At 50.3% G+C, this 13,819-nt stretch overlaps 1 protein-coding gene across 2 annotated transcripts in view; it reads right to left on the reverse strand.

The window, feature by feature from the left end:
- PLEKHM2 (pleckstrin homology and RUN domain containing M2) overlaps nt 1-13,819 on the reverse strand; it is a 39,494-nt gene that overhangs the window by 24,746 nt on the left and 929 nt on the right. The gene's annotated exons all lie outside the window — the stretch shown is intronic.

The raw sequence follows: 13,819 nt of genomic DNA on the forward strand, positions 1-13,819 counted from the left end.
GGGAGGAGGGAGGGAGGGAAGGAGGGAGGGGAGGAGGGAGGGAGGGAGGGGAGGAAGGAGGGAGGGAGGGAGGGAGGGAAGGAGGGAGGGGAGGAGGGAGGGAGGGAGGGGAGGAGGGAGGGGAGGAGGGAGGGAGGAGGGAGGGAGGGGAGGAAGGAGGGAGGGAGGGAGGGAGGGGAGGAAGGAGGGAGGGAGCAGAGACATTAATACAGAAAACTCCTTTGTCCAGTTCTGTCAAGAGTGGCAAGAAAATGGGAGTGGAGTGAAGGAGTCGAGTCCTTGAACAGGAAAGACAGGATGGCACCCACTGCCCCAGGGGAGGGTGGCAGGGATGGGCGCCCAGATGCAGGTGGGCAGGTGTGCTCAAAGGCGGCAGGATGAACTATTCTCATCAGAAGGAAATTTTAAAATAAGCAAGGTCCTTAAAAATAGAGAACAAACTGAGGGTTGCTGGAGGGAGGTGGGTGGGGGAGGAGCTAGAAGGGCAGTAAGGAGGGCCCTTGTGATGAGCACTGCGGGGTGTATGTAAGTGATGAATCGCTGAATTCTACTCCTGAAACCAGTATCGCACTGTATGTTAACTAACTAAAATTTAAATTAAAAAAAATAATAAAGGGGCGCCTGGGTGGCTCCGTCGGTTAGGCTTCTGCCTTCGGCTTGGGTCATGGTCTCGGAGTCCTGGGATCGAGCCCCACGTCAGGCTCCCTGCTCAGCGAGGAGCCTGCTTCTCCCTCTCTCTCTGCCTACTTGTGCTCTCTCTCGATCTCTCTGTCAAAAGAGTAAGTAAATGAAATCTTTTAAAAAAAGATATTAAAAAAATAACAAATAAATAAAAACAAGCAAGGTCAGCTGAGAATGAAGAGAGGGATTAAGACTTAAAGTAATTTTTTTAAAGCCACGGTCTCCCTAAAGTCCTTTAAGGCAGGCATGTTCCCAGACCACACCCTGGGTCGGCTAAGCTACTCGCCTTTCCCCACTCCTGATTCTTGGGGTGCACTCAGGCACCAGTGCTGGGGAGTGCTGGGCTCAGCCCACTCACCCTCTCAAAGCCAGGAGGACGGCAGGCAGGCCCAGCACCCTGGGAAGACTGGCCACCACGAGGCCACGCCAGACCCCGTGGCTGCTGGGAAACGTGGGTGGCACACTCCAGCAAGCCAAGAAAGGCCTGACTCAGGACATTTTAATTAGGGTTAGTCCCACTCTCCACTCCGAGCTGCAGCCAGCCCTCTTTTGTCTTCTCTCTCCCTTACAGACCCATAACCAAGAGACAATTTCTAGTTCTGTGGTTGGTACCGAGAAATCCTTCCAGAACTGGTCCCTAATAGGTTAACTCAAAGGTGGCTATGAAAGATTATAAATGGCCAGAGGAAAATAAAGACCGTCACAGGGGCCCTTCCTTCTTTCTCCCTGGTCAGTCAACCTCAAGGGTGCTGTGATGCTGCCCAGCAAACAGACGGGAGGCCTGGACTCTTAACTGCTACCTGTTCACGGGCTGTACTGGGCAGGGCAGCGGGAGGGTCCCCACCCCTATATTTACAGAGCGGGATAAAAATACCTGCCCCAACAACGGTAAGGGGGTCCGCAGGGCGGGCCAGCCACAGGGTGGCGAACTGCCTGACCACTGGGGGCTCCCTCCCTGCTTGGCACACAGAGCACGCAGACCTAGCAAGTGGGAGCGACCGGCTCTCCCCCTACCGGCTCCCTGCAGACCAGGTATATTTAGACCACAGAATGTTTAGAACAGCCTCGCACTCCAGGTCCAGGAGGTGGAAATCCAAAGGCAGGGAAACCCCATGGAATGAAGGGTGGACTGCCACCTGCCCTCAAATCACCTCTTTTAGAGGTGAAATCCACAATGGCCCTGGATGCAGGAGCTCAACCCAAACTCAGAGCCACCCTGAGTGGCATGGCCCCCGCAGGGCCACCGGTTCCCTAAGCTGCCTCTCCCCACTGCCCCTGCTGCTGCAGGTGCGCTCTGGGTGAGGGACGAGCCTTGTGTGCCTGCCTGGCCTTTGGAATTCTATTCATAGTGTGAGTCCTGCGGGGTCGAACTGGCCCTGTGGGCCTCATGGACGTTCGCTCTTCATTCCAAGGCAGAAACTCAGAGGAGAGGCAGAGGTCAAGCCATGTGCTACCATTTATCACCTACCTTTGGGGTTGGGATGTCCCTAAACCTTGATGCCTGAACTCCCTGGGGAGGGGGACCCCACGATGGCTCATCCATAGCAGAGACCGCTGGAGAAGAGTCGGTGTGGTTAGAACTACCCAGATCCCCTCAGGGAGCCCACCAAAACAGGCCCCCACCCGGATCTTGCACTAGCATTGTGCATTGGCTTCTGGCACAGACTCGTGGATTTGAGGCCAGTGCTCATCATCCATCCCCTGCAAAATACACAAGTAAGCAAACACACAAACAAGGCAGGCCAACCGGGGACTTTTAAGTCTTAGCAAAACTTCTTAAGAATAATAATGTCTGACCCAAGGACGAGAAGGCCTGGGCCAACAGCATCTCTGCAGAGAAGCTCCACTGGAATCGAAGATAAGCCTGGGGGGCGCCTGGGGGGCTCAGTCGTTAAGCGTCTGCCTTCGGCTCAGGTCATGATCCCGGGGTCCTGGGACTGAGCCCCTCATCGGGCTCCCTGCTCGGTCGGAAGCCTGCTTCTCCCTCTCCCACTCCCCCTGCTTGTGTTCCCTCTCTCGCTGTGTCTCTGTCAGATAAATAAATAAAATCTTAAAAAGAAAGAAGAAGAAGAAGATAAGCCTGGGACTGGCCAGGTGGAAGAATTTCAGAATCTAAGAGCAGAAGGGACCCTAGAAATCGCCTAGTTACAAAGCGGAGTTTTCTGGGGTCTCCCCCATTGTTGGGGGGAGTCAGAGTGAGGCTATCAGTGAATGCAAGTTTGACTAAAAAAAAGGAAAAGGGGGCGTCTGGGCGGCTCAGTCAGTTTAGTATCTGCCTTCGGATCACGTCATGATCCCAGGGCCCTGGGATGGAGTCCCGTGTCAGGCCTCTGCTCAGCAGGGAGCCTGCTTCTCCCTCTGCCTGCCACTCCCCCTGCTTGTGCTCTCTGTCAAATAAATAAATAAAATCTTTTTTAAAAAATTAGAATGAAAATGAAAATAAGAAGAAAAAGAAAGAAAGTCTGACTACTGAATGTGCTGAAGATCAGAAAAATGATCTGATCCTTACTTTGCTGGCAGGGAGACTGGGGCCCAGGGAGGTGAAGACACTCCCTGCCCCTCCTGTCTTTGTGCGGCTGTCCTTGCGCCTTACAGCACTGTTTTGGCCCCGGTGTGCTCAGACACCATGGAAGTGGCTGTTCCTGGAGCCCCTTCTGCTTCCATCCCCGGCTGGGGTACCTGCTGTAACCATCTGGGAAGTGCTCCTCCCCACGTCTTACTGAGGAGGGCCTTGGGCCATTTCCAGGGCTCTGCAGAAGGGGACCTGGGGTGTGGGGACAATGTGAGGAGCGTCCTAGTTGCCTCCTTCCTAGACAACATTAGCGTGTTGACAGAGGCTTTGGCCCGCTGCGTGTCTGCCGCTCCAGCAACCCCAGGCACCTGAAGTGTTTCTGACTTACTCTCCTAACTTTATTTTCTTCTTATTTTTTAAGTAGGCTCCACACCCAGTGTGGAGCCCAACGTGGGGCTTGAACTCACGACCCTGAGATCAAGACCTGAGCTGAGATCAAGAGTCTTGGATGCTTAACCAACGGAGCCACCCAGGCGCCCCATGACTTAACTCTCCTAATTTTAAAATCCCTAACCCGAGATCCCACCCCACCTTAGCCTGAAAAGTATGGCATTCCTGAGGACAATCAGTTACTGTAGATTACAGAACCAGAGATCACTGCTACATAAGAACCAGAGATCCTGCAGCTCAGAAATGATCAGCCTGGTTTCTTGGTAGGCACGAAAAACACTGTCCATCTGTCAGTTCCCCTGCCCGGGAAAGGCTCGTGCCCAGGCTGGGTGGCATCCTAGGGCTGACCGGCCCCATATGCAGAGTCACCATGCAGGGTGTGCTGTTTGTTTACCACGAGTCTGCATTGCTTCTTAAGCAACGTGAGTGAAATCAATGCTTCTTAACCATTTATTTGCTACTAAATACACCCAATTATAACGGCTTTCTTTCCCACCGCCCAAATCGTTACTCATTAGCCCCTTTGCTGGAGAGTTGGCACGCTCTCTGCTGTTTTGGCAGCCCTGTGGAAAGATATGGGGGGGGGGAGAAAAGGCTAAAAAAAGCAGGTACTTGAATTATCCATGGATTTCATTTTTTGTGTGTGTGCTTTCTTTGGGATGTTGGAACAGTGATAGAAGGGGACAGGCCTAGTTGGGCACAGATCTTTTGGGCAATTTGATGGAATATGGTTTCCAAGAGCAGTTAAGTGCCTCTCCTTCCCGAAGAAGGAGTGTCCCAGCCCCAAGGTCCTGCGATTGTCCTGCCTCTGAACACGGCACAGGGCTTGACCTCTCATGGGGGGACAGAGGACTCCTTTCAAAGTGGGGATGAAAACGGCAGGAGTCTCTGCTAGGAGGTGGCTGGGCAAACACCAGAGCCCTAGAAGCCAACCAATGGCCTGAAAGAACAGGCAGCACCCACGACTCTAGGCCACACTTTTACCCCTGGGATGGAGGTGAGGCAGGCCCTGCTTTCTCAGTGCTCCGTGTTCAGCAGTGTGTGTGGCACTAGCAGGAAGAAGGGAGGTTTTCAAAGCCTCTTTCAGTCAGTCTTTCAGAGCCCGGGGAGCCTCACTGGTTCTGCATTCAGCTTTCACTTCCCCTCTCCTCAGCTGTATCTGCAACATGATCTCACGAATGCACCCCTCACCCGACAGCCATTTTGTTGCCATGGGAAATGTCATCAGGTCACTGTCTAAATCAAAATATTAGGTTTTGAGGACACTGGGGGGACCCCTGCTTCCACCCCATGGTCCGTGCAATACAGCCAGACAGAGGCTAACAAGGTAAATACAGGGTCAGGAAGCATGACAACAACTCCATGGATGACACACTCATACGGGCCATCAGCAGACACGGGGGACAGCTGGGTGGACATCTATCCCATTGTGATGTGTTGTTGACTGTCTTCTCTCCCAGAGTACCAGCCGCAGGGGGTAGGGACTCGGGGGGTTCTGTTCACTGCTGGTTCCTAGTGACTGGAAGAGCGTCCAGCACATCACCATCACTCAGCAGATATTTGTCCAATGAACACGTGGTTTTAAGGAGGCCTGGCTGACGAGACTGACCCGAGAGGATGAATTATCTGTTACAGTTTCCAGACAAACATCATGGGGATGGAAAAGACCCAGAGAAATGAAAAGAGCAACAGCCAGCGACGTGGTTCAAATCCAGCTCTGTTCCTAATGAGCATCAGAATCCGGGGCAAGTTCCTTCCCCAAACCTCATTTCACTCAGGTATTAGATCGGGTTCATGGCCTATCCTGCAAGTGTGTTGTGAGCCTGACTCAGGAAATGTGTGTAACCAGCAGGTGCTGAAGAAACTCAATGTAGGGACTCCTCTGGTATTATTACCCTGCTACGTCTCGTGCACTTGGCCTTTTCATGCCTCGGTAGTCTGTAACACCCAAAATAAAGAACCTAGGGAGAAAGTGTGAACAGAGGTTGGCTACTTACTAAAATTAACTTCGGAGATTTTTGTGGATTTCAAGGTTACACTAGTCCCTTCCTTGTTCTCATATATTACCAGGTTTCTTAGAATCTGTTAATTCCAACCCTTAAGCACAGTTATCCAGGGAGGAGAGGCGATTCTAGGACACTAGCACTCCCTCCCTCCCTCCCTCCCTTCTTTATCTAAGTAATCTCTATACCCAACATGGGGCTCAAGCTCATGACCCCAAGATCAAGAGTTGCATCTCCTAGGACTGAGTCAGCCAGGTGCCCCTCATACTTCCTTATGTTTTTTTGAGAGAGAGAGCGTGCATGCATGAGTGTCAGGGAGGGGCAGAAGGAGAGAATCTCAAGCTGACTCCACACCTAGTGCACAGCCTGGTGCCAGGCTCGATTTCACGACCCTGAGATCATGCCTGGAGCTGAAATCAAGAGTTGGACGCTTAACCAACTGAGCCAGCCAGGTGCCCCTTTCCTTATGTTTCTATAATGCTTCTAAAGCACTCAAGAAAAGGGGGAAACGATAAATTACAAATACATAAACCAGGGGGAGAATGGTTGTGTGGCAGGACCAGCTGCTTTGTGAGCAAGATGGAGGAAGCGCTCTCGGGACCCTGGATGGTCACAATAACCAACAGACCAAGGACCTGAACTTTCAGCTCCAGCCAAAGGGACTCTCCCAGAAACTCTCCTTATTCTCCTGCCTCAAAGGGAAGTTCTAGGATGTTCCCGCCTTAAGCGAGCAGCCATAAGGACAGGGCTGGAAAGGAAAGTTCACACGCACCAACCAGCCCTGACGCCTCGTTCAGACTCCCCTGGAGGAGAGCCATGCACCCAGATGTGGTTGCCCCCCCTGCACTGCAGGTCCCAAGCTCAGACACCTGCTTCATGGTTTCTCAGCCAGGCCACCGGGAGAAGAGCCCCACGGTGTTCCTTGGACCTAAGGGCACCGCCAGCTTCAGCGGCATCATACTCTTGCCAGGGTAGTGCATCCCGATGCCCGAGGTGAGCACCAGAGACTCAAGCGGGGAGATCGGCCCACCCGAGAGCCCCATGGTACCTCCAAGTGCCAACCTTCTTCCCACAACATTAACGCTCCAAACGCCACTCCTTTCTTTCCACGTTCCAACCTGCCTTTTTTTTTTTTTAATTTTTTATTTATTTTATTTATTTATTTGACAGAGAGAGGCACAGCGAGAGAGGGGACACAAGCAGGGGGAGTGGGAGAGGGAGAAGCAGGCTTCCCGCTGAGTTGGGAGCCCGATGTGGGGCTCGATCCCAGGACCCTGGGACCATGACCTGAGCCAAAGGCAGACGCTTAACGACTGAGCCACCCAGGCGTCCCCCACGTTCCAACCTGCCTTGACCACTCTACGTTAGCTTTCAGACCAAGCATGTTTTTCAGCTAGCAGCAGATTTTCAGTTTTGCTGGCAACTTCTTGTCACAGTGGGCTCCAGCTGGATGAGCTCTGAGGGGGACCCGCAGGAATCACCACTGCTCCGACTGAACTCGAGAGTTAACTGTACCGCAGAGCGCCTAGAGACACAGCGACAGCCCACCCCACGGTGTGTGTGTGGCGGGGGGGGCTTGCTGCCGCCAGAGCGCCACCTGCTTCTGTCCAAGCCCAGGTGCAGGTGAGTTTGTGCCCGGCCCCCAGTCGTCAAACAGGGCTTTCAGTCTGGACGGGCCTCATGCTAGAGCCAAGCCCCAGAGAAAGAGAGGGGCCAGGGCCAGATGGGACAGACGGATGGACCCACAGTGTCACAAGGCTTCAAACAGAAACCTAACGTTGTAAAAGGAAAACCATGTCCTAAAATTGAATGGGCAGGCCTCTGAAAAGACAGTTACGGCTTCTCTCCTAGTATCTCATGCTGGACCTGGGTGGGATCACCCATAGGATAGGGTCAGGTGCACGCTCCTGTGCTTCCTGGTTGGGGGCCTTCGGGTCCCTGGTGGCCCTCAGTGGAAAGCCTCTATTCTGTGAGAGAGGAAAGGAGCTCAGACTAGTTACTGCCAACATTAGGACAAAGGCTGGGGGAGAGGAAGTGAGGAGAAGCAATCCTGACCCATAGCACTTCAGTTTATAAAATGTGTGCATAGGTATTGTTTTCTTTAGCGCGCTGCTCCAGTGACTCAGGTCACTGGGGGTTTTCAGAACTCTTAAGGCTTTTATTTATTTATTTATTTATTTATTTATTTATTTATTTATTAAGTTTTTATTTATTTTTGACAGAGAGAGAGCTAGCACAGGCAAGGGGAGTGGCAGGCAGAGGGAGAGGGAGAAGCAGGCTCCCCATGGAGCAGGGAGCCCGATGCGGGGCTCGATCCCAGGACCCTGGGATCATGACCTGAGCTGAAGGCAGACACTTAACCACTGAGCCACCCAGGCGCCCCACTCTTAAGACTTTTTTTTTTTAAAGATTTGTTTATTATTTATTTTGAGAGAGTGAGAATGAGAGAGAGAGAGCACATGAGAGGGGGGAGGGTCAGAGGGAGAAGCAGACTCCCCACTGAGCAGGGAGCCCGATGCGGGACTCGATCCCGGGACTCCAGGATCATCACCTGAGCCGAAGGCAGTTGCTTAACTAACTGAGCCACCCAGGCGCCCCCCACTCTTAAGACTTTTAAACTCAAGGGTTTTTCCATGAAGTCAGAGAGCACAAAACTATTGAAACCCAATGGTTAATATACTTCCTACATATATATAAATACAAGGACCTCTCTAGAAATCAGCTGCCCTAGCGAATTTTTAATGAGCTGGCCGACCTAACCGATCTCAGGGATGGGAAAAGCGGGGGGGGGGGTGCCCACCACCCTTGCCAGTCTCTTCAGCCACACCCACAGGCTAGGCTGAACAACACAGCTACAGCCCCTTCGTCAGTGTGAACAGACCCCGACCAGGACACCCCTGCTCGGGGTCCCCGGCTGGAAACAGAACCTCACTCAGGGCCTAAGCTGATGGGGCAGCACGTCTGTGCTGGGCAGGAGACCCAGGTGAGGGGAAGTTGTTGTCCTGACCCAAGAACATTCATTCCCTGGATGGTTACTTTATCAAAATCCAGAGGCACCTGAGAGGCTCAGTCTATTAAGTGTCTGCCTTTGGCTCAGGTCATGATCCCAGGGTCCTGGGATGGAGCCCTGTGTTGTCAGGCTCCCCACTCAGCGGGGAGTCTGCTTGCCCCTCCCCCGGCTCATGATCTCTCCCTCTCTCAAACAAAATCTTAAAAAATAAATAAAATAAAATCCACTTATTTACCTTGTTTAAGGACAGCCAAATTGGAGCTGAGGAGACAGAGAACAGAGGCCCCTTACTTTTTATTTTACACATTCCTGAGCTCTCTGTGTGCTTTTTAAAAACAACTACTCATTTTTTTTTTAAGATTATTTATTTGACAGGGAGAGAGAGAGCACAAGCAGGGGGAGCAACAGACAGAGGGAGAGGGAGAAGCAGACTCACTGCTGAGCGCGGAGCCCGATGCAGGGCTCGATCCCAGGACACCAAGATCATGACCCGAGCCTAAGGCAGACACTTAACCGACTGAGCCACCCAGGCGCCCCACAACTCCTCATTTTCTTAGAATACCGCTTCATTCTCCTACCCTAGTCAGTGTCCTTTGTTGGATGCAACATCACCTCCTTAGTCTTCTCTGGTCACCCCCTCTATATAGCACTCTCCCCTGCCAATTCTCTATTACAGTATCCTGCCATTAGAATGCCTTCGTATCACTAAACATGATCTGAAATCACCTTTGTACTGGTTTATCACCACTTGTCTCTCTCACTGAAATATCCACTCCATGAGGGCAGGGATCTGATCTGCCTTGTCACTACTACCCCTACCCTCCTAGGGCCTAGGACAGTAGGGACATATGCGCAGGGGGGGGGCGCTCCATAAATATTTTTGAAAAATGAAACACATGGACATGTGATGGGATTTACCAATGTCCAAATTCATTCCACAAGCCTGATATAATACACAAAACCACAGTTGCCATAGAGATTTGATTACCTGTAGGACCAGTCATACCAATTTCTCTGAAGGTGACCTGCAGCCTACCCTGATGACCGTAGCCTACCCACCCCCCCTTTTTAAGATTTTATTTATTTATTTGACAGAGGGAGATAGCAAGAAGGGAACACAAGTAGGGGGAGTGGGAGAGGGAGAAGCAGGCTCCCCCAGGAGCAGGGAGCCCGATCTGGGGCTCCATCCCAGGACCCTGGGATCATGACCTGAACCGAAAGCAGCTGGTTAACCAACTGAGCCACCCAGGCGCCCAGATGAGGACTTCTTATGCACGCAGGCAGGCACATATCCAAAGTACGGCCTGCTAAATGCAGCCTGCCTTTGTAAGTAAAGGTTTATGGGAGCACAGCCGCTCTCCTATTTGGATGGATTGGAGCTACAAGGGTAGCAGTGAGTAGCTGCAACAGAGACCATATGGGCTGAAAACTACCCGGCATTTTATGAAAAGGTCTGACAAACCCTGAGCCTGAAGAAACCGAGAGGAGGCATCTGAGGCTTTGACTGCAGAGTTCACATAGGCACTGGCCTGGCGGTAACCATAGCTGGTGTTTCATCCGGGCCTGGTCTTGAGCTATATACTGTGCTAAGTGCTTGGAGTGTGTTATGTCCTGTGATTTCATTCTCATGACATCACTATCAGTAAGTTCTGACGGCAGAGGCTGCTGGAGGCCCAGTTCTTTGCCAGGGTCAGAAAGGTCAGTGACACAGGCAGAATTCAAAGCCAGACTCAGGTCTGTGCCCCCCGGAAACCTGCACCCGCACCCACTATGTTCTACAGCCTCCATGCAACGCGTTTTCCAGCTACATCCAGCAGAACCCTGAGCACGCTGAAGACTGGTCTGTCTCCTCAGAAGACCGCCGGGGTGTCCCCACGTTCTCGGGGGTGTTTCAGCCGTTCCTTCTATCTGCAATGGCTACTTTTTCTCTTTCTTGGTAGAAACCAATTTGTCAAGCCTCAGTTAAGCCCTCCTTCCCTGGGGGCTTCTCCTTGCTCTAGTGATTTTTTTTTTTTTAAGATTTTATTTATTTATTTGAGAGAGAAAGAGAGAGCACAGAGGAGAGGGAGAGGGAGAAGCAGGGAGCCCCAAGTGGTGATTTTAGAGCCCCGCTCTAGTGATTTTTTTAAATTCTCCCTCCAACCATCATACAAACTGTTGGGGGACAGAGGCTGCTTCTTACTCATACTGCACATGTATGCATCAAACACGCTCCTCAAAAACAAAATAGAACTCTCATGAAAACCACTGCCTTGGGGCGCCTGAGTGGCTCAGTTGGTTAAGCGTCTGCCTTTGGCTCAGGTCATGATCCCGGGGTCCTGGGATCGAGCCCCGTATCGGGCTCCCTGCTCAGTGGGGAGCCTGCTTCTCCCTCTCCCTCTGCCCCTCCCCCTGCTTGTGCACGCTCTCTCTCTCTCTCTCTGTCAAATAAATAAATAAATAAAATCTTAAAAAAAAAAAAGAAAGAAAGAAAAGAAAACCATTGCCTTCCCTCCCCTGGAGAACATACTATATAGTAGAACCACATGCCAATTCAAAATGCCAACACTGTCTTTGACTTGGACAGCTCTTTAACTATTAACAAATCAGCAACCGCAGGCTTTATTATCTGCCCCTGGGATGTTTCTGCCTCCTCTCCCTTTCTAGAACCTATGGAACTTGCTTTTCATGTAACGGTGCTATTAAACTCTCCAATTCTCTCGAACCCCCTGAACCCCGCCTTCATATCAAAAACACAAGTTCCCCTGGATCCAGGTGGGCTAACAGCCCTGTCACCTCTCCGGGGTCACAGTGCATGCTCCTCATCACAAAACCTGTGAAAATGGCTGAACTCAACAAGACTCCTTGGGAGAGTGGTTATACTTGGGCGTGTAGTTTCTGGGAGGGGGACAAGGGGGGCTCTTGGATGATGGTTATGTTCTGTTTCTCAGTCTAGGTGCTGGATGTGTGCATATGTTCACTTTGTGAGAACTCATACACTTAGGAGTGTAAGCATATTCTATTTTCTGTAAGTATGTTCTATTTCAATAAAAAGTTCTAAAATACCCTTTGCCAGGGCACCTGGGTGGCTCCAGTTGGTTAAGTGTCCGACTCTTGGTTTTGCCTTAGGTCATGCTCTCAGGGTCGTGGGATCAAGCCCCACATGGGGCTCTTCACTGGGCGTGGGGCCTGCTTGAGATTCTCTCTCTCCTCTCCTTCTGCCCCTCCCCCTGCATGCTCTCGCTCTTTCTCTAAAAGTAAATACATCTTTAAAATACCCTTTGCAAACACAGTAATACACAATGGATCTTTTTTTTTTTTTTGCAGAAATACACATCTAATTTTCTTCGGGGAACAACCTTCTAAAAGGATCGGCAAGACCGTTTTACTAGCAGAAGGATGAATGAAAGAAGAAAAGGCAAAGCAACTCTCAAGGCGCTAAATAACAAATTTAGGTGAGACTGGTGTTCAAGGACAAATGTGACCCCAAGCCTGCTAGGCCTCAACACCTATGGCTGTAGCCCATCCAATTCCTATTAGGAGCAGATACTCTGATTCAGAAAACCAAATGCACTTCATGATGCAAGAATATAAAACAGTTCCCTGAAACACAGTATACAAAGAAAGTGGGTAACAAGTCCAAATGATGTGGTATTAACAACCCTTAGGTAGTGAGGCACTTCGCCATCTTCAGAACCCTGTAGAAGTGAGGAGCTGGTTCTCCCACACACAGAAAAAGCTACCACTTGTGCTATGGACTGAATGTGTCCCTCCCCCCAAATTCGTAGGCTGAAATTCTACCCCAGGGTGTTGGTATTAGGAGACGGGGCCTTTGGGAGGTGCTGAGATCACGAGGGTGGAGCCCTCACGCTAGGGATTAATGCCCTAATAAAAGAGCTCCAGGAGAGGTCCCCTCTGTCTCCCCGATGTGAGGACTCAGGGGAAGTAAGCAGTCTGCAACAGGAGGAGGGCCCTCATCAGAACCCAACCAGGCTGGTCCCCTATTTTCAGGCTTCCAGCACTCAGAACTGTGACAAATAAATACCTGCTGTTTATAAGCCACCCAGTCCATGGAAGCTCGTTATAGCAGCCCGAACAGACTCGGACAACTTAACTAAGACTGGGTGGAGCGCCCTGCTCAACATTCTTTATACGCTCTCGTTAAATTTTCACAACCCTAATTTTATCCCTGCTTTTATAGATAAGAAAAATCAGGCGTAGAAAGGTTAAGGAAACTACCTAAGGTTAGAAGGTTACTAATTGGCAGGGCATGCAGCCACGCTCCAGAATCCATGTTCTTAACCGTGATGCTAGAGTCATGCCTTTGGCTGTGAGGCACCCAGCGACGGGTTTCCAGTTGCTAGTGTGGGACTTCTATCTTCCGGCATGCATTACAGCTCAATAAAACTGTGCTTGTCCGACGCTTACGATTATAAGAATCTTGACAAGCACACCCAACTCTTTCATAAATGGCATCCTGATTTACAGAGTGAATCTCTGTCTTGAAAAGATTCATGCTTACACCAATGACAGTGTCCATGTCTACCCACTATCTACCAGAACTTTCCCCATTTACATGTTGGAAATCCAGAGACAAAGTGCTTGGCCTACCTGAAGCCATTATCAGCCCAGATTAGATTAGAAGTGTCAGCAGTCTCCCTTTCTCTTCCATTATGAAAGATCTATCGCTTTTTAACAAAGCATTTGCTTATCCTGAACTCCTTGAGTAAGCAAAACCTATACCCCAATTGCATCAGCAAAGCTCAGGAAAAGTAAATAAACAAAACTTTTGTCCCATGTCTGCAAAGTTACTTTTAGTTGGGCTTTTAGAAGAACATTTCAGTAAGATCATTTTGGATCTACTTTTCTTTTAAGCCACATCGATCTCAGTGAAAGGTAAAACTGCTCAGCCTGTGTTACTTCTGAGAAATTTAAGTGTGTGTGTATGTGGGGGGGGGGCAACTGTTTTAAATATAATAGTTGATTTAATGAATTCTCTTCATCTTGGTTTGTTGAATTAAAATAATCTGATGACCCTTTCCTCCCCCTCTAAATCATTACCAGTTTCTAAAACTGTATCAGGGGAGCCAGGAACTCAAATGGGGGGATATGTATATATATTCACCGCACATATATATATATATGTATATGTGTGTGTGTGTATATATATATATATATATATAT

Source organism: Callorhinus ursinus, unplaced genomic scaffold, assembly GCF_003265705.2.
Source record: "Callorhinus ursinus isolate GAN/ISIS: 27379988/994484 unplaced genomic scaffold, GSC_fseal_2.0 scaffold18, whole genome shotgun sequence".
Classification (NCBI taxonomy): domain Eukaryota; kingdom Metazoa; phylum Chordata; class Mammalia; order Carnivora; family Otariidae; genus Callorhinus; species Callorhinus ursinus.